This window comes from Carettochelys insculpta, chromosome 2 (genome assembly GCF_033958435.1).
Source record: "Carettochelys insculpta isolate YL-2023 chromosome 2, ASM3395843v1, whole genome shotgun sequence".
NCBI classification, from domain to species: domain Eukaryota; kingdom Metazoa; phylum Chordata; order Testudines; family Carettochelyidae; genus Carettochelys; species Carettochelys insculpta.
The window spans coordinates 117,117,793-117,139,273 of record NC_134138.1 but is presented as its reverse complement, the minus strand read 5'-3'; the positions used below and the strand labels follow the sequence as shown (position 1 = coordinate 117,139,273).

Below are 21,481 nucleotides of genomic sequence, written 5' to 3'. Positions count from 1 at the left end.
TGGAGTAACAGTACTGTCTGGCCAGTGATAATACCCCTGGTAGTTTTAGATAGGGTTGTCACCTTTCTGATCTCATAAAACCAAAAACCCTAGCCCTGCCTCTTCCCTGAGGCCCGGCCCATTCCCTGTCCCTTCCTCAAGGCTCCAACCCCCTCCAGTCACTACTTTTCTTTCCCTCCATGGCTTACTCTCCCCCACCCTCATCCATTTTACTGGGCTGGGGCAGGAGGCTGGGGTGCAGAAGCAGGTGAGGGTTCTAACTGGGGCTGCAGGCTCTGGGTGGGGCTGGAGGGCTAGTTGTGCAGGAGGAGATCCCAAGCTGAAGAGTGAGGACCACGGAATTCAGAGAGCAGGAGGAGGCTGCAGGTTGAGGCAGAGGATTGGGGTGCAAAAGAGGGTGAGAGCTCTGGGATGGGGTCAGAGATGAAGGGTTGGAGGTAAAGGGTGGGAGGAGGGAGGTTGAGACAGAAGGACCAACCTGGCAAACTGTTATCTGGTGAATATACAACGGGCTGGATTTGTTGCTTTAACAGCCCTCAGGGGTGTAAGAAGAGCCAGAATTCTTCCGTGATCATTCCATGGAAGTAGGTGTTCTACCACCCTTTTAAAAAATACATTTATTTCCCCTGCCCTGGCTCAGCATAGCTAGCTAGTATGGAAAAGCCCACATCCTCTCTGCCCCTTTTTGTCAGTCTAATGCAGTTGCTAATGGTAGATATTCAGAGCTCAAGGACCAGGACTGTGAATGGCTTTTACGCACTAGTCCAAATGTGTTGAAGGGTTCTGCCTGAACCCTTGTGCATGCCTATTAGGTAAAACAGTCTGGCACCCTTTTTTCTTATAAACAGCTAAAATATGGAATTGGGCCAAATATCAGTCCTGGTCTCTCCTTACCTACATAAGCTTAATATTAAAACACGTAAATACATTTTTTTTCTTCCAGCCACACTAATTTTCTCTTTCTGGCTGTTGCATTCCTGAATTTTAGGAAAGCTGATATCTTTGAGCATCTTGTGTCAGGATGATCAATGTCACATTAAAGAGAGAAGCCTGAGGGTATGATGTGCATAGCACTGGGAGTATATTAATTTGTGGATACACTGGGGTGGTGATACAGCTTGCTGTCAAAAGCGCCTGATGGAGGGGGTCACAGTGGCCTGAAGCTATTCTGTTGGGGAGAAGGAAAGGTAAGAATAAGTGTTATAGGCAGCAGACATTAGGAGGAAAAAGGTGACATGACCATGGAAGAACAGTAGATGTGGTAAAAGACATAGATTTAAAGGGTAAAAAAAAAAAAAAAAGAATGGAAGCGGGTGCAGAAGACAAGCTGAAAATGATTGTGTGATAAAGGAGATCCAAGAATCTGAAACCTTTCCTAGCATCACTCTTGAGACTAGGTACACTGCAGTGGGATATTATAGACATAATCACCCTGTTAAGAAGTAGGAAGGAAAATGAGAATGAATGATAAAACCGAATAGATCCTTTAAGATTGTACTGCAAACAATATCCTTTTCTATGTTCATCTAAAATTCACTACTGAATATAATTCCACCTCTTCTTTTGTTAAATTGCAATATGTTTTTTGTCCCACCGCTAATTTCAGAATTCATCATTATATTTGGCTAAATGTACAGGCAGGCCTGCTGCTGGACAACTCCAGTAAAATGCTAGAGGTGTGATTCCAGTAGCAATTTTATATAGCAGTGTATAGTATTTATTTTTCTGTTTCTGGTCATGTAAGGAACAAGTGTTCCTAACATCATAAGGAAATTATTTGTATCTTAGTAGCCACTAATGAACTGAGTCACAATCTGACCCCACTGGTCAAATGCTATACAAAGACACTAGACACCCTAAAGCAGTAGCCACTACTGCTATAGCAAACTAGCTACATTATTCTGAAAATATATTTATTGTTCAACCCAACTAACCACACTCAGTTGGCCAAACAGCCACATATAGCTAGCCTGTTGGACACCACAAGACTAGAGTAAACAGTCATTTCCTACAAGAGTTTACAGTCTAATTTAAGAAAAGATAGTAAGAAACAGTCATAATGCAAGGAAAAGCTGAATGAAAGTGACAGTAATATGAACATGTAGTTACTTAGGTAGCTTAATGCACAACTTGATGGTTTTGAGTCATTTGAAATATAACTAAACAAACAAACAGCCCCCAAATCTGGCTTTCTGCCGAGCTGTTTTATAGGTTTGTGTAATACTGACACTAGCTTCCTGCGTAATTTTTATGGCACACCAATAGCATGTTATATTTTTATAATGTTAACGCTTTGTATTATAAAAACTCTTTTTGACATTCAAAATATAGCCCCACATGGCACGATTTTTCAGGAGCAAAGGGACTTTGCAGCAACAGAGTACAAGATTCCTACAAATGGGCAGGAGGTAACTTGCCCGTTTTTTTTTTTTTCCTGTCTGTTTATGCTTTTAAAGGTGGATGTTGGTCTCTGGTTGTTTTTTGTCTATGTGCACTGCCATTTGGAGTTGTGTGGCTCTGGAGTCTGGCAGCTGTCGCCTAATTTGTTACTTGTGAGTTATTCCAGTCAGAATTCCAACTAAACTTCTGGCAGGTACTTCCCTTTCAAGCCAAAATATTTCTGTTCTACAATACCCTAAAATCTTCTAAGATGCAGGAAAATTCATGCCTGCAGTTGCAAATTTCTCCAGGGGCAAAGCCTTGACCCTTATTAAATAAAATATTTCCTCTTCCCACACTTGGATAGCTCTGCGCCTGCCCTTGATAGAGGCAGAAACAGCTACCAGGAAGAGTGGCCCCAGAGGAGGTCCCAAGAAATGGAGGAAGGTGCAAGGACCAGAGCAGGAAAACGTAACTAGATAGAAGAAAAGCCAGGGACAACCCTTACTATCTCACCAGTTCAGGGTGGATGCCTTCCACTTCTGGAAAGCACCAAATGCTTGGTGAGGCTTAGGACTTTGGGTCCCAGGGACAGAGTGTGAGGGGCAGCTCAGGACTCACAAGTATTCCTAATATGACTAAGCAGCTAAACAATGACCAAACTCTCCAACATGCACACACATCTGTCAGCTTACAAGAACAGCCCTGGCTTGACCTGTTTGGAGAAAGCAAGACCAGTAACGTTGTGTAGGCCATGAGCTGCCACTGTTCCCAGCCCATATTGGTATATAGGCTCCTTGTCATTTCTCCTTACTCGCACATGCCTAGGGGCCAAGCACAATCTTGCCCTCTGTGTCATGATGTTTACAGATGTCTGTCAGATAATTTTTCCCTCAAGATAAGGCACTTCAAAGGTCAGAGGCAATGAGTTTCTAATAAGGAACTCTTTGTTATATTGGCATAGAGGCAGGGCTTAAACATTTTGGTTTAAAAAGGTTTTAAGCATGGTTGCCTTTGGTGCATGTTGGATCAACTTACAACTGAGGCAAAAGATCAGTATGGGACCGCTGATTGTTTACACCCGTGAAATTTAGAGGAGTATGAAGACCAGATGAAAGAACAAGTCTTTTCAAAGTGAGAGAAAAAAGCAGCGACTCTTACTTCTGTAATAATGGCTAACAGCCATATTATAGAAAATGTCACACATCCCCTTTAAAATTTTAAGTGATGAGGAATCTGGAATCTAGCTATTTGCAAATATTTCCTAGTGTTTGAGACATGCATGATTTCCCATATTATAATAATTAAAATTATGTTCTTTATTTTAAATCTTTGAATTGGAAGGAGGGCTGATCCCAGACCTTGTCAAATCAATGTAAAGTTATTCCATTTACTTGAGAGGATCAGATCCAAAGTGACTTCCCGTCAGTTTCTGCCAGTGTTTAAGTAGTAAGATCTTGTTTGGCAGCTAGTGATACATTTTTAATTAATACCTACATAAAATCTTGTGTGGTGTTGAACGTTAGTTTCTATTACTGCAAAGAAACCAGTGTTTTTTTCGTTCTGTGCAGTTTTCACTCTCCCAGTCCTAGTAAAGAAAAGAAGACACAGTCCAAGCATGTGAGGCTTTCCCATATCACTGTAAACAAAGATGCTTGGGGAAAGTTTTTTTTTTTTTTTCCTGAAGGGAGAATTCCATGCATCCTTAAAAAGAGTTTGACAGCCTCTCATACAGTCCCTTGCTAGCTCAGTTAGGTTCTATTACCGCAAGAGATCCACTACTTACCCAGCAGTTGTTGCTGGCTCCATTCAACACTTCAGTCTCTCTGTTTTCCATCTCCTAGCACTGTTTTTGTCCGTGCAAGTAGACAACTTGAGGAAGTCACTCACCACTTAGCTTGGCCAATAAAGATGTATTAAATCTTCCTTGTTAAATAAACTGTAGTTGCAGTCCCAGTGCAGCTGGCAAAACTGGGACTTAGCCAGCGGCTAATAAGTGCACTGACCTGAACACGTCCTGGTTCTCTGAAGTAACATGTACATTGCATCATGCTGACAGCCATTTGCTTTTAGCATGGGTAATCACCAATATGTTCTTTTAAGTGAGATTCATAGATGCTGATTACATTTATTGCATAAATTACTTCATTATTAAAATCAGGTCATTTGAGCCCAAAAACCCATTAACATGCAAAATATTAGCATAATTTCATAAGCTAATAAATCAAGCACAGGAAAAGAATTAAGAGGGTTCTTAGTGATAAGTGTTTCTTTAGAGATTAAGGAACACAATTTTCTTATGAATATATTAACATTTTAAGAGTGATTTCATGCAAAAGCAATTTTTCTGCATATATAAAACTTGTGCTAAATAATTTTCATTCTCAGCCAGCAGAGATGTTTCAAAATTAGGTTTTTTTCCAAATCACTGTATAGCAATTTGATGCTGAACCAATTAATCTGCTGTGATATGCTCTACCTGTAAAATTCTTATCTTTCCACTTTTATCAAACAGATAAGCCAGGAATAAAAAAGATAATGTTTAAAAGTGAGCAAAAAAATTCATAGTTAATGCAATGTTCATCTAAGGTGAATTTAAAATACATTCTCTAGCTTAAAAGGTACCAGTGGAATTCTCTAATTACAATAGATAACTCTGGTTGTCTTATAAAAAGTGCAATAAAATGGATTTTATTCACAGATCGTCTCTGATAGGCTCAGTTACTTGCCAGAATATTAAAGAAATGGTATTTTATTCATTTTACCAATTAAGAGTTTGCTTCTCAGTAAAGCAAATGTAATTATTGGAATACAAGAATGCTGCATGGAAATATAGTGAATTCACATGTAAACTAGACCCTAATACGTGAATAGTAACAGAGAGGAAGCTGTGCTAGTCTATACACTATCAAAACAAAAAGCAGTAAGTAGCACTTTAAAGACTAGCAAAATAGTTTATGAGGTGAGCTTTCGTGGGAGAGACCCACGTATTGTTTTCATAATACGTGAGTGTACTGAAATTTTAGAAAGTTACTAGATAGCTAAGTTTCTTTTTCTTCTTTTTTTTAATTTTCACATTTAGAGGGTGATCTTATTTTCAGTCTCACCACAGTTTTAGCATGTCTAATGCATTTCACTTTCAATATTAGATTCTGCTGTAACAAATACTGACTCGTCTCCTACCATATTTGTTGTATAAAATTTGCAATACTTGGCCTTTGTAGCCTCATAATTCCTCAAGACAATAATAGCAAAACCTCTTTCTTGTCTTTGGTATTCTAAAAGTAATCTTTGTGGGATTGGTTGAGTGCACTGCTGTATGCTGACTGGCTCAATGGAAATGATCACAAAGGAAGGAATTACTGACACACTGGAGGCTAAGAGAATGCCCCAAACACAGTGGAAGTGCGTTCGCTGAACAAAAGTCCTGGGCAAGCAACAGAAAACAGCCCTGCTGAAAGTGCATGTTGCAAAGGGGAATGGCAATGCAGTCCACTAGTCCTCACAGATCATAGAAAACCAAGAGGATGAACTCCTGCTTTCATTAAGCAACAGAATTCCAACCCAAACCATGGCTTTGGAATTGTGACACCAGAATACTGCACATATATTTCTGTCAGATGATCCATGCAGTTCTCTCCTGAATGTGATGGAAGGTAGAAGACCTTGCTGTCTTCACTGAAGATAATTAACTGCACAGACAGATAGGCAAAGAAAAATCTAATTAATGACATTTTAAGATTTTAAGCTAGATTGTGGTTTAAAGCCAAAAGCACAGAACTGTCCTTCAGATGACTAACCGGAATTGGCTGAAGGACTCAGCAGAAATTCTCCCTGGGAAGGCATACTGAATTGGTGAATTCTGCTACCCTGTCCAGCTACCCCATTTAGTCACTTATGGAGCTCCTGAATACTAAAGAAGCATTTATGTATGTGAAATACATGTAGTGCACTCAGGCAATGTGGTTTGGTTTAAGAAACAAGCCACCAAATTTTATTTAAAAAAATTATAAAAAAATCTGTCCGGCTTGTACTTCACTGGCAATCTCTGCTTACTATAGCCATAAAGACTTTTTTTGGACTGACTGCATGAAGATTGTTGTGAAATTATTGCTGTTAGTTATACCGTTATCTCAATTACTGAAACAAATGCATTAGTACCTCAAACATTTTGGAACAAATTTCAGAATTAGGCATATGCTCTCACCCCACTGAACTCACTGCAAATTTTACAATTGACTTAAATGGCATAAAAGCAGGTCCTATATTTACAAGTATACCAACAAATAATTATATGCATATGTGAATGCTTGGATATTTTGCAGATACAACTAAGAGGCCACGTCTTCAACATATGACTCTCGTGCTCTGTTGATACAGGTATTTATTTACACAGTGAAATGACCTTAAAAGATCCAAAAGATAACTTAAAATGTAACATTTTTATAGCTACACAGCATAAGCCATAGGAAAAGCCCTATCTTATTCAATATGCAAATAGTGTTCCTGCATGTAACACGGACACTATAAATCTTTTTCAAAAGCATTTTCCGCTCAGAATTGTCCAATTGTTATGAAATCTGAAGAGATGATACAATAAATGATAACATGAAAACATGGGGTAATTAGAGTAGATTGCATATGCATTTAATTTTATTAAATTGATTTTCTTAAAATCTAACAATTTAAGCGAAGTCTGAGATGCTTATTTCAACTTGTCTTTGCCTTCCTACTTAAACTGATCTCAAATGTACAAAACTATATTGCTGATTAGTACTTCCAGGCAGCATGTCACACCAAGATTTGTCTTTATTATGAGCAAAACTGTTTTAGTCATGGGTATTATTAGCAAAAGTTATGGACAGATCACAGGCAACAAACACTAAGTCACAGGCTGTGACATATGCAAGACTTGTATGATAAACCTCTGACTAAATCTTAGGTACTGTGGAGGCGGGGTCTGTGATCGCCACGTGTGCTCTGGGACAGGGATAGCCTGGGATCATTGCTGGTGCTCAGAGGTGCAGGGACGCATGATAGCCCAAGACCGATCCAGAAGCAGCCAGTGCAGCTGCCCTCAGGAGGCTATGGAGCTGCTCAGGCAGCCAGAGGGTCAGTTGCATTGGCCACTGCAGAAGTCCTGGAGGTCCTAGAAGGTCCAGGATCTGTGACAGACTTGCCGCCTTGATTTTGAGTTACCTCCCATGCCTTTTTTCTCCCGGTACTTGCCAGTACTGAGTACCAGCACCTCAGCAGCCCCAGCCCAGGGATTGGCTGGGGGAGGGGGCAGGGAGCCAGATGAGTACCAACCTTGCTTTTTTACCCAAAAAAAAAAAAAAAAGCACTGGTTACCTGGTGCACAGTCGTCCCAGTGGATGAAAAAGAACAATGCAATCAGAGGGAAGGTGAGGATGGATGTTATGCTGATGTCTTACTATGTACTTCTCTGCATGCTTGAAATTACAAATGACTAGCAAAACAAGGCCTAACTCTCAAGTCCCAACAGTAGTGGCAGCTGACCACAAGAGGTATTTAATCCTGTCAAGGACAGGCTCTGCTAGCTTGGTGGAACCCCTGAGTGAAACAGGGAAGGTTTGGAAAGATTTGCAGACAAAAAGAATTCAGTATATAAGGACTTAGTAATACATAGCATCATACTTCTTTGGTCTAGCCCATGATTTCCCAAACTGGGGGGATGTGAAGAAATTCCGGGAGGAGGAGGGAGCGTGAGGTGACCCAGCTCCCCCATCATTCCCCCCACCCCAAGAAAGAGCCGGCTCTTGCTTCTGGCTCTCAGCCCCTGCCATGTCACATAGGCAACCCAGCGCAGCTGCTATAAAAAGCAGGCAGCTGGCAAAGGCCCGTGTGGATGTAGTTGCCTCCTGCCAAGGTGAGTGAGCGTGGGTTTTGAGGAGAGAAGGAGGACGGGGTGAGATGGGGGGCTGGCGGTGCCTGGTTTTGGGCGAGGGGCAGGGCTTGGGCGGGCAGCTCAGGGGCAGCTTGGGCAGGCAGCTTGCAGGCAGCTTGGATTGCTGACCCCAGCAGCGCCAGGGCTTAGGCAGCTGACTCTGGAAGCACCAGTGCTTGGGCAAGTGACTTGAGCAACTGGACCTGGGAGCATGGAGGCTAGGGTGGCTGGACCGAGCAGCACAGGGCTCAGGCAGGAAGCTCTGGCGGTGGGCCTGGGGCTGATGGGCAACTGGTGGACAGGCGGCTGGCCCTGACAGCACGGGGGCCAGGGCAGACGGCTTGGGCAGCCGGACGGCTGGCCTGGCAGCACAGGGGCTCGGGAGGGCAGCTCAGGTGGCTTGCCCACGGCTCAGGCAGGCAGCCCCAGCCGCACAGGGCTTGGACGGGTGGCCAGCTTGGGCTGCACCAGGCACCCACAAGGTGGGGCCTGTGCCATTAGCCTGGATAGTCCATAGTTGGTCTCCTAGGATTTCCCAACTTGTGAATAAAGTGCAGCAGCATCTTTCACATTAAATTCATTTGTTTCTGCTGCTTCTGAAGTTAAAGTACATTTTTATTAAATTTTTGGGCCAAGAAAAACTATTTGTGCTTATTTTTAATTTTAAATGACATTTTTATATCAAGTTTTCGTGTTTATTTTAAATTATGTATTGAATTTTTTTAAAAGGGGGGTTGGATGATGGTAAAGAAGAGGTGGGGGGGACATGAGGATTTCTCTAAAAATCAAAAGTGGGGGGGTGATGCCGAAAAGTTTGGGAACCACTGGTCTAGACAGACAAGATATGTAAAGTAACATCTTTTATTGGACCAGCTTCTGGTAGTGAAAGTCAAACTTAAGCTACAGAGATGTTAAATTGGAAATCTGGAAAGAACAAACTCCGTGTCCTTTGCTCCTGGTTGGATTGTGAGAATGGCCATTATGACAAATATTGATATTTGTAAATGGCTGGCAGAAATGCCTGCTTTTAAAAAAAATGTTTAACCATATAAGGTTTGGAGTGGTATTTAGATTGAGCCATAGTGGCTTACTCATTCTCTGGGCCTGAATATCACAAGTTTTCTTTCTTGCTAAATAATCTAAACATTCAGCAGCAGCATCAGAGTTATTAGGAGCTACAATCTAAACAGCTGTAAACAAACAGAACTACCCCACATTATCTAGAAGTTTGTATTTTTATTTTTTCATTACTTTATGGTTCTTCACACTAAACTGCCTATATGCAGGTAGTTTTTCTCAGCAAAATAAACTGGTCAGATTCAACAATGCAGTTGCTCTCCAAAAATTTTAGGAAGTTATGGCTACAAAGAGGATGCTTAGCTTGACATTTTGCAGGCCAAATTCTGTCTTGAATCCTACCCATCCAGTTTCATGGATGTTAATGGGATTGCTGTGGTCTAAGGTAATGCAGAAATTGGTGCTAGGTACATAATGATATTTACGTATTTTGAGGTTATTTTTAGTTTGCCAACTATAACTCTATACTGTACTAGCTTTAATTACTTAATTTGCTAAGGAATATACTTTTATGTCTTCAATACCAAATGAAAACAATGAGGGGGGAAAAAGTAGAAAGTAGTTTACTATTAACATAGGTACAAAAGTAATATTGTCTGCATCTACCGAGTTTGTAGATTGGCAACTGATTTTCAATGACATCCAAGCAAATACAATTAATCTTAAATTATGATTTATTTCCCTTCCATTTTTAATTTCTTTTCATCAGCCTATTTATACTCGTCATTGTCTCTGTCTGTTATCAGTGAATCATGCCTTGTTTTCCAAGAAATTATGACAAAGCTTTATTCAGGAGGACAGGAAAGAAGTGGAATATTCACTTTACACTGAAGATTTACAAGCAAAGATGGTACCAATGCCTGTAGTTACAATTGCCCAGTGCTCTCCATTACAGTATAACAGTGGTTCTCAATCAGGGGCATATCAACTCATCTTGATATCTGTCCAGTTTTACAACAAGCTACAAAAAAAAGCTCTAGCGCCGTCAGTGTAAACAAAATTTTGTATTTACACAGGGCTTTTTTTCTGCCAGAATGCTGCATGAAGGCGTTCCAGCACCATTTTTCCTGGCTCTGGTGACACCATTTTGGAAGGGGGCTGGGCTGCACTCCCTGTTTGCCACATGTGGTGGTGAATGGCGCGGCAAGGGGTGGCAAAATGTGGCTCATTAGAGCCACACACATGAAGTGCCCCTCCCCCTTCTCCGCACTTGCACGGCTCCAGCTGGGAGCCATGCAGCTCCTCTGGTCCCTATGTGGCTTGTGCAGCTCCTGTCGCCCTAGCACCTGTGTCCTGGCGCAGTTCCAGGCACCCAGGACGATTCTGGAGGCGCAGCACAGTGCTTGCATGGCTCCTGCAGCCTGGCGCATATCTACTTGGAGCAGTCCCTCTAGTGCCAGGTCAGTAACAAGCCAGAATTCACTTGAGGGGAGGGGAGGAGGGCTGGGGGTACCTGGCTCTGGGGAAGGCATTTAGTAGGGGGGTTGGAGGTACCTGACTCTAGGGAAGGGGTAGGGCATTCATTTAGAACAGAGAGCGGAGTGGGGGTGCCTGGCTCTGGGAGTGCCTGGCTCTAGGGGAGGGGGAAGGTATTCATTTAGAGCAGGGAGGGGGAGCTGGGGCTGCAGTGGGGGGTGAAGCCTGGAGGCGGCTTGGGCCCTGCTGGGGGGGCACTAACACTGCCCAGGAAAATGGCTCAGGCTCTACCAGGTGGGTGGTTAAGCTGCCAGGGGATGGTTAAGCTGCCGGGGTGCAGCTTGGGCCCTGCATGGGGGATTAAGCCACCAGGGGGTGCGTTGGGCCTCAGAGTGGGGGGGCAGTTTCCAGAATCTTGACTTACGGGCAGAGGGGACTGCAGAGGACACAAACCCAATAGTGGATATTCTTGTCCCAAAAGGGCTCTCAGATATTGCTTTGCCCCTCATTAAGATGATCCAAAACACCACAAGAGTATTGTGACAAATGACCATCTCTATATCACCAATGCCAAACGGGGTAGAGAGGAGATAGTTTGTGCTGTCTAAGGAATATGAGCACTTCTTCATCCATCCCAAGCCCAGCACACTGGTCTTGGAGTAGCAAACCACACACAGTGGAAAGACATCCAGGGCATATGCCAAAATCCAAGGACACCAAGAAGCTGGACCTCTTTAGCTAAGCACCATATGTATAATTTGGCAAAATTTCAGGAATTTGTCCTGTCAGACTCTCGCTCTGAGTTCGCAGCACTCCTAGAGAAGGGCAAAGTGTTGACCAGGACCTCTCTGCACAATCCTGAACTCAGCAGACTGCACTATTTGCATTATGGCAACAATATAACAGTGAAGTGCAGCTCTTGGCTCTGGATTTTGAGACTATCAAACGAAGTCCAGCACAAAATTCAGCGTCAGCCTTTTGACCTCTTTGGCTTGGTTTGAAGAGCAGACAGAGTCCGGGCTACCTAAACCGTAGGGATTTATATGCCAGCTCCTCAAAGGAAGCCATTCAACCCCCTGGGCCACATTGCATTTCCCCTCTGCCCTTCCTAACCAGGACTTCAGTAGTAAGTGAAGCAAGAATAAGAGGAGGCACCCATCACAGTCCATCTCCTGCCAGGACCCAGGCTTGACTAAACTGCAGTCAGGTACTAAGCTGAACTTTTGTAGGTATACCCAAGGATGGAGCACCAGTTCAATGTCTGGATTCTTATCCTTCTCTGTATCCTGTGTGAACCACCTATCCCATTTGTACCATGCCTGGCCTCAAATTACCTCAGACTCTTAGGTCCTGAGCACAGTAGAAATTGGACATTCTCTCCAATTCTGTTCCTGCCTTCCTTCCCCATTTTCAGGGACCCTCCTCATGAGCAAATCCTTGTGCAGGAGGTGTAATCACTTCTTCTCAGAGCGACTGAGAAGGCTCCTCTGGAGTCCAAGGACAAGGAGTTCTACACCTGTTGTTTTCTAATGCCCAAAGCCAAGGGTGAGATCAGGCCTGTTGTAGACCTGCAAAACCTCAACAGATTCATGAAAAGGATGAAATTCTGCATGGTCTCCCTGTCTTTGATCATTCCCCTTCTGGATCCAGGGGACTAGTAATCTCCCCTTGACTTAGAGGATGCGTACTTCCATAGCTCAATAATTTCATCCTACAGAGTTTCTATGATTTGTGGTCAGCAATCAGCACTAACAGTTCACAGTCCTTCCATCCGGACTATCAGCAGCCCCTTGGATATTCGTAGAGTTTATGGCAGCAGTGGCACCCTTGCTTCTCATGCACCAGGTGCAAGCCTTCCTTTACATAGGCGTATGATGAACCAACTGTCTATCTTGAGCTCAGGTGGAGAAAGACCTGCTATTCCCAGAACAGAATTCATCAGGACCCTCTTGGAATCTACTGAAGACAGGACCTTCCTGCCTGAGTCTTATTTTCTGTTCCTAGGTACCATCATCAAAGATCTCCAGCACTTATATGATAAAGGATACAAGGCTGCAGTTACATCCTCTTCAGGCGTGGCTGGACCTGGTATAAAGGCCCAGTTGACACCCTCAGAACAGACTGGTCACATTCCTCCTCTGGTTCTTGAATCTCTCCAAAAGTGGTTAAAGCTGCAGGTAGTTCAAGTCGGGATACCCTTTTCCAAGCCTCAGCCATTATTGTCACCAGCCACGGATGCATCAGCACTATTGTGGGGAGCACACCTGGGCAACATTGGGCCTGACAGTCTATGGTCCGAGGTGGAACTATTGCTGCACACCAATGCCAGGGAACTCTGAGCCGTATTTCTAACTTACCAGATGTTTCAGACCAAACTTCAGGTCAAATGTGTATTGGTGTTCAGGGTCAACACCACGGCAATGTTTTATGTAAACAAGGTAGTGCTTGTTCTTCTCCGGTCTGCCTAGAAGTTCTCAAGCTGGGGATGTCTCTATCAACCATTTGATACAGCTAGAGATGTCATACCTGCTGGGCTCCCAAAACAGATCAGTCGGCCACCTCATCTGGTACTTTCAGAGTCACAGATGGTGTCTCTGCCTGGATGTGGTCAACTCAGTTTTCCAGAAATGGAGTTCACCCTGAGTAAATGGATTCAAAACCCAGTACCACCACTTTTGCTCCTTTGTGAACCACAGCCCTAGCTCGATCAGAGATACCTTCTCCTCTTTTGGGTGGGTAGACTATTGTACACTAAGCTAGGGGGAGAGGTAGATACGCTGGAGGGTAGGGTCAGGTCCAGACTAACTTAGACAAATTGGAAGACTGGGCTGCAAAAAATCCAATGAGGTTCAATGAGGACAAGTGCAGAGTCCTGCACTTAGGCCGGAAAAATCCCAAGCATTGTTACAGGCTGGGGTCCGACTGGCTCGGTAGTAGTTTTGCAGAAGAGGACCTGGGACTTGTAGTGGACGAGAAGACGGACATGAGTCAACAGTGTACCACTGTAGCCAAGAAAGCTAATGGCATATTAGTTTGCATCAAGAGGAGCATTGCCAGTAGATCCAGAGAAGTGATTATTCCTCTTTATTTGGTTTTGGTGAGGCCGCATTTGGAGCACTGTGTCCAGTTCTGGGCCCCCAATTACAGGAAGGATGTGGACACACTGGAGAGGGTCCAGCGGAGGGCGACCAAAACAATTAGGAGGCTGGAGCATATGACTTATGAAGAAAGGTTGAGAGAATTGGGACTGTTTAGTCTGCAGAAGAGAAAACTGAGGGGGGACTTGATAACAGCCTTCAACTTACTGAAGGGAGGCTGCAAAGAGGCTGTTCACAGTGGTCACAGATGGCAGAACATGGAACACTGGTCTCAAGTTGCAGTTGGAAAGGTCCAAGTTGAACATTAGGAAAAACTTTTTCACTAGGAGGGTGGTGAAGCATTGGAATGGTTTACCCAGGGAAGTAGTGGAGTCTCCATCCCTGGAAGTGTTTAAGTCTTGCCTCGACAAAGCCGTGGCAGGGCTGATCTGATGGGTTTGGTCCTGCTTAGGGCAGGGGGCTGGACTTGATGGCTTTTTTAGGTCTCTTCCAGCTCTATTGTTCTATGATTCTATGATATCCTCTGGTTCAAAAGGTCCTTAATTTCTGACAGGACAAGGTATCACTCATTCTCATTGTAATGGCATGGCTCCAACAACACTGATTCCCCAGGCTGTTGAACCCCTTGATGGACATACCCATGACCCTGCCCTTGTTTCCAGATTTCATCATGCAGGACAATGGTCACCTGAAGCATCCCAAATTGCAGTCACTCCATGGCTGAATTCATTAGCACTCCAATGCTTTGATTTGGCCAAATAAAGATGTTTTGCAATTTGGCTCTTACAGAATAGTATCCCTCTGCTGCAATACTCAATCCCCTGCCTACAATTTGCTCCACTTAAAGCAATATGGGCTGGCAACCTCTTTAATTAAAATGCACCCAATGGCCATCTCTGCATTCCACGCGGGTGTGGCAGGGAACTATGTCTCTGCTAAGCCCATGTTTGGATGCTTGATTAAGGGGTTAGACAAGCTGTATCCATAGAGGCAGCAACCAATCCCCTAGTGGGACCTTAAATTCATCCTCTGCAGACTCATGAAGCCCCCTTTGAGTCCCTACCAACCTTACTCCTTGCTATACCTCTCCTGGAAGGTTGTTTAACTTGTGGTCAAAACTTCAGCCACGAGGGTATCAGAGTTCAAAATGTCAACATCTGAGCTCCCTTCCACAGTTTTCTATAAGGATAAGGTGCAGTTGCAGCCATGTCCAGCCTGTCTTCCAAAGGCATCTCACAGTGTCAGGCAAATCAGGATACCTTCCTGCCGGCATTCTTCCTGAAGTCATGTGCCAATGACAGGGAGTGTACGCTCCATCCCTCGACATTAGGCTTGTTCTGGCATTTTACATCACATGAACAAAGCCATTCAGAAAGGCAACACAACTCTTCATCGCCATTTCTGAGAGGATGGAAGGGCGCCTCTCTCATCGCAGCGAATTTCCTTCTGGATCACAGCCTGCCTCAGGACATGCTATGACTTGGCTAAGATATGAGCTTAAGCATTGACAGCACGCTCCACAAGAGCACAAAGTTCATCTGCAGCATACCAGGCATGGGTCCCAATCCAGAAAATATGGGAGGAGGCAACGTGGTCCTCTTTTCATACTTTTACATCACACTATGCCATTGCATGGTGGGCTAGAAACAATGCCATGTTTGATAGAACTGTGCTTCAGTCTGCAGCTCGGTGAATTCCAACTACTCCTTGGGGGGACTACTTGGAAGTCACCTATAGTAAACCCTCGAAATGCACAATTTCAAGTTGTGCTAAACTTGCATTAACACATATTAAGTACAACTCAAAATCCTGCTCCCCTGGTCCTGGTTCAACCCCCCGCCAAGTCCTGCATAGCCCCAGTTCAAACCCCCCCGCAGCCCGGCTCACCAGCCCCAGGTGAGGCTTTGGCTCACCTTCCCCATCCTGGTTCAACCTCCCCAGCCCAGTACAAACCCCGCACTCGCAGCTCCAGCTCAGCACCCCTGCCCCAGTTCAACCTCCCGGCCCCGGTTAAAACCTCCTGTGCGCAGCTCCGGCTCACCACCCCTGCCCCCATTCAACCACCACCCCCTGTCCCTGGTTCAACCCCCCAACATGTGGCAGTGGCTTAACTCCACCCCTCACCCTCCCTGCAGCCCTAACCCACCAGAGGCTTAACCCCGCCCCCAACTCCCTCCCACAGCCCCAACCCACCACCTGACTTAAGCCTCCCCAACTGACCCTGCCCCAACCCCAGGACTTATCTTTCAAAAGGCATTCCAGGTGCTCCTGCTCTTTCCCCAGCTGCAGAATGTGCATCCCACCAGGGGAAAACCCCCACCCCACCCCCCAAATTTACGTTAAGTTAGAGTTACGTGAGGGTGCTTAGGAGCGCAATTTTCGTGTAGCTCGAGGGACCACTGTACTTGGAATTGACATGAGCAATTGAAGAAAAAAGTTACCTACTTGTTGTAACTGATGTTTTTCAAGAAGTGTTGCTCATGTTCATTCCAAGATCCACCTGCCTCCCCTCTGTCACATTACCTGGTAAGAGGGAACTGAAGAGATGACACGTTGGCAGGGGTAGCGGCTCCACAGCTGACCTGACAGATATTGATAGGGATCCATCTTCTGAAGTTTGTGCATGAAATGCCACATGCACCTACCTGAAATGGACATTTCAAAGAACAACAGTTATGAAAGGTAGGTGTACTGTTTTGTTTCTATTTATAAATTATCATATATTGTGGGTAAATCAGATATTTGCAGAAGTTTTTCCTAAAAATTTGGAGAATAGTGCAAGTTTAAATATTCACGGATGTGAAAGTGAACATCAAAATATTTCATTCCTATACTGGGTAAAACACAGCAGTTGAATTTTCATGGCTCTGATTTCATTATTCACAGGAGTTTTATGTGCTTCCTCAGGCACAAGCACTGCAAATTTAAAATTTGTTGCCAGATCACCTGATAATTGCTCTGTTCCATTCACTCTTGCTGAAGCATTTGGCAACAGCCACATTCAGAAGACAGAACAGATGGATTATTTGGTCTGACCTCGTATGTCCAGCCTTCTGTGGTCAACAGTTCAAAGGGTAGTCTGGTAAGTAATACACAAATGATGACCAAGTGTGGTGTTTCTTTCACCATTAGCAGGAATTCCTAATGAAACATTTTCAGAAATCTGATATGGGTTGAGTGAGTGAAAATAGCATAGCTTTTTACCAGAGGACAGATGGCACTGACTGCTGCTAGGTGGACCCCTGGTAAACTAACTGAAAGTATTGAGGGGGTGAGGGGTAGTTCATTCAGGAATTTGTGTCCAAATAGAGAAATGCCTAGGTAGTATTCTCTGGTGGAATCCTCTCTGCTATATTTAAGAACAGTGTGAACAGCCTTTGCACATGTGCTCTCTAGGTCTGAAACTCACCCAAATAATACACTGTGACTGTGGCCACACTAGCCCCTCCTTTTGGAGGGGCTATGGTAATGTGGTACTTTGGAATATTCTACTAGCATGCTGCCATGAATATGCAGCACCTCATTTGCATATTCTGAACTGCCACATCACCATAGCCCCTCTGAAAGGAGGGGTTAGTGTGGCCACAGCCTGTGAGTTGAAGAGGCTTCCAGTTCATATGTCTGATTAGACCATTCTCCTGCTGATGGGAGGACAGGTTGGCATTTATGAAAGGTTTGGAAGCGAACTGTCTGAGTTAGTTGGGTGTGAGGAGGATGAACCAGGCTCTCTCATGATGGCTCTTTTGCAGGACTTGTTGCTGTGGTGGGAAGAAGGGTGTACCTCAAGTAACAGAAGGACATCGCTCCTGGAATCTTGGCCTTATGCTGCTTCGGAGCAAAACAGAATGAATGTTTTGTTCCCAGGGGAGGCAAATGGGCCTAAGGTGGCGTTTCCCTGGAGTGAAGGTTTCATTCAGGAGAGAAATCCCACTTCTAGTCTGTGGAGAAGTGCCCGCTGAAACTCTCTGCTGAAAAGTTCTGCACAACTAGCAGGTATGTTGCTGAGCGTGTGGTGTGGTTCCTGATGTACCATTTCCATAAGCTGGCTGCCTGTGATGGGTTGCATGCACCTCTTGTAAGGATGCCCCCCCCGGCCACCGTTGAAAGTGTGCGTACACCTGCAGTTCCTCCATTTTTCCAATCAATGTGTCCACCCTGCTGGTCACTGTGCTGAGGCAGGTTTATGGTTACTTAGCCCTCTGGCCAAGTCACACAAAGTCCACCCCTTGCACAGTATAAGTCCAAAATGTCCTGCATCCCTCCCTAGGCTCAGTGTTTTAAGAGTCCAGCCAGGCCTATACAGAGTTCCAGCCAGGCCGTCGGTTGGCAATGCCTCTGTAGCCCTCTCCAATTCAATCCTTAGTAAGACCAAGAGGAACTAGTATGCTAGTTGGCCAGCTTATGGGTAAAGGTTCCTGCTCTTGGGTGTAGCAGCACCCAACGGCTTCCTCCCTGGTAACACTTTTCCTGGCTTTTAATCCTCTGCCCCTAGCTCTATGCATGTCTCAGTTTGGCTCCTGCAATCAGCTAAGAGCACCTCTTGCTCCCCTAGTCTCTGCCAGCAGACCCAATCCAGTCTGGCCCTGCAGCTCTTTTTATATGAACCTGCTTGTCTCTGGCTATGTCCCACACAGCTGGTCTGTGCAGCTTGGAGGATCTCTCCACTGCCCTTTTCTGGGGCATGGCTTCGGGGGGGTTGGGGGAGGGCTCAGGACCTTCCACACCATCACATTCTTCTTGTGCTCTGCCTTGTTATATTATAAGATAATTGTCATGTTGTCTGCCATTGACTGAATATGACACAATCCTGTAACTGGGAGGAATGCACTGTGGGCTAAGGGGAGTGCCCTTAGTTATAGATGATCAGCAGGCATCCTGTCCTCCCAAAAAGTGTCATCGTGCCTTGCATAGTACTTGTGTGTTCTCCCCACCCTATAAAGGATGTGTCTGTGTTAATGGCCAGCTCAGTGTTTGTGTTTCAAGTGCATTCAAAGAAAAATAGAAGCTATGATGGTGGTGAGGATTATTACCTCAATAGTTTGTGTTGTGTGTTGTCTTTGTCTAGTCAGATTGCCAGATTTCACCACTATTACCTACATGGCTGGTTCCAAATGGTATTATGTAGATAGATGAGGGCATATGGCTAATAGAGACAGGCAGATCTTGACTGTGGTTTCCAGGTCTGAGAGTGATTTGTCATACTGGGTGGTTTGTGGTTCTTCCTTAGGAAGTTAGACCTTTGCTGAGGCAGAGAAGTTATTTCTCTGTTTATACAGATTCCCAAGGGTGCCGGGAGAGGGTCACCAATATAACTTCACCTTCATGAAGACTCTGGGAGCAGAATAACTGAAGCCAATACAACTTTCACCAAAAGCACCCTGTCGATGCACTTACACGCTATTGTAATAATCTTTGTCTAAAACGTGCCTAGAAAGTATTTATCTTTTCCTGTTGTAAACTGAACTGTTGGGCAATTCCACCTAGAAGTGTTGCATATAAGGGCAAATGGGCCTAGACTATGTGAAATGCTGAGGAGAAAGCTGGACAATGCAGGGCATACATTTCAGAGAAAATTTGGGAGCTGCTGGACCAGCATGTCTGTACACAGACACTCCAAGTGTGTTTGTAAGCAGCCCAGCGGGGGGCTACAAGAGCAAAGTAGTATGAGGAATCCAACGTTACAGAGCAGGGGCTGACACAAGGCCTCACTGTATTGGACTGTGACGGCAACAATCGGGAATTGTGATTGATGCATAACTATTTTTAGCTGACAAAAAGTCAAAAATAGATCTCCATCCTCTTTTTCCCAAGAACTATGAAATATAGGGAATTAGACTCCTTTTCCTTGAAGTTGGGAAGGCACATTCTTCATAGCCACTAGCCAAAGGATTGAGTCTGCTATCTGAGGTAAGATTTCCTCACAAGAGTGGGCGCAGAATGGGGCTGTGAGAGGCACTTGACGATGTAATCAGAATAGCTAATCTCTAACAGCCACTGTCTTTTGTCAGTACATTCTAGTTGTGGGTGAGAAGGTGAAGAGGCCAGGAAGGGGTTGCGAGACAGTCAGAGATGGCATCTATGAGGAGTCTCAAGCATACTGGCAAAAGCTGGTTGGTGAGTGGAGTTGAACAACTGTAGTCCAGGAAGCTGCAAACCTGGTCTTTGTACCCCCAGACTTTTGTGCTGTGGTTTGTAAGAGTGGTGGTGGTACCACAGCTGAGGAGGAGATCTCAATTTATCCACCTATTGGTGATATAATCTCTTTGGAATTAGGGTCCGAATGCCTGGAGAGCTGTCCTGGAGTCTTTTAGGAAGTGCAGCTACTCATCAGTCTTCTCAATGAGGAGACAGGCTTGTCAAAGGAAAGGTCTCTACAGTACTCTACACCTCCTTGGGAAACATGGAAGAGTGAAGCCAACATTCACACCTCATTGCTATTGCCATCACCTGGAATGGTTTAGGGCTTCGGGGGGAGGGCACCCCTCATTCCTCTGCCACTCTGCTGGGGGAATGGGGTCAAGACATGAGGGCTTGCACCATTCCAGCCAATGCATGAGGACTTGCCCACCAACTCTCCAGCCTCCGTGGACTGACAGAAGGATGCAAGCTACCACTTCCCAAACCTGCTCCTGACTGGATTACACAATGGGTGGACATCCAGTTGTAACCCTGTGCGCCTTACAATGCTTTGCTGCTGTAGTTCCCAGCCTGGGGTGCTCCCCAGCTTACATGCATGCAAGTCACTCCCTATGTACTTCTGGAGCTCTGATCCAACAGCCTGTCTTGCAGCCCCATTCTGGATTTTACTAGCCGTGGTTACAATCAGCAAGGTGACCCAAATATTCAGAGTCACAAATTTCCCCAAAACCACGTATCCAGAAGTGTCCAGCCCTCCCTGGACAGCTCCGAGAAATAAGGTTCATTACTTCATTAAAGTAACAAAGCACATCACATCCAATTAACTTACGTAAGGTAAAAAAACCCTTTTCTTCAAACATAGCAATTGGTTGGGTGGATATCACAGTGGAATTTAAATAGCTTCCTACCCACCAGGCTCTTTGAGGGCCTTCTACATTGGCATCCTCATTCCTGGATGGAGCTGCCAGGTGCCACTGTAATAGGGGATGGGGGAAGGCTGTCAGTGCCGTAGAGCAGAACTCAGGATACCGACTTGTGTCAAAGCTGTCAAAATGTATTTGCCACGTGAAAAAGTGGATTTCTAGTGTTCCAAAACTTTATTCCATGGACATACCTACATTCCCAGCACTGAAATGTACAGCGGAACCTTGCAGAACTCCAGCACTTCATCAAGGAAGCTAACTTGTGCTAAGGGATCCTGAGCAGAAATCGTTTTCTCCTCACAAGGGTGACTCAAAACCTGCAGGAGAAAAAAGTTTTCATCTTATTGAGAGGGTTAAAAATGCTGCAGTTAAAAACAATTTGCTAAATTCCGAACTTGACACAGCTCACAAAAGATGGAAAAGTAGATTTGCAACCTGACAACCCTGGGACTGTAAGGAGTGACACAGGAGCAACTGTGCTCCTCAGAGTTGCTTTAATGGATGGTTAGCTCTGATTCTACCTTAGTACTGCTAAAGATGAT

The 21,481-nt window shown here is 44.7% G+C and overlaps 1 long non-coding RNA gene across 1 annotated transcript in view; it reads right to left on the bottom strand.

Annotated features, from left to right (window-relative positions):
• LOC142009475 (uncharacterized) overlaps positions 1-21,256 on the bottom strand; it is a 34,155-nt gene extending 12,899 nt beyond the window's left edge. The window contains exons 1-2 of the long non-coding RNA XR_012644482.1: positions 21,131-21,256; positions 16,402-16,523 (exon numbers count right to left, since the gene is read on the bottom strand). This is a non-coding gene — a long non-coding RNA (uncharacterized LOC142009475). The remainder of the gene's footprint in view (positions 1-16,401; positions 16,524-21,130) is intronic.
• Between the last annotated feature and the right edge of the window lie 225 nt (positions 21,257-21,481).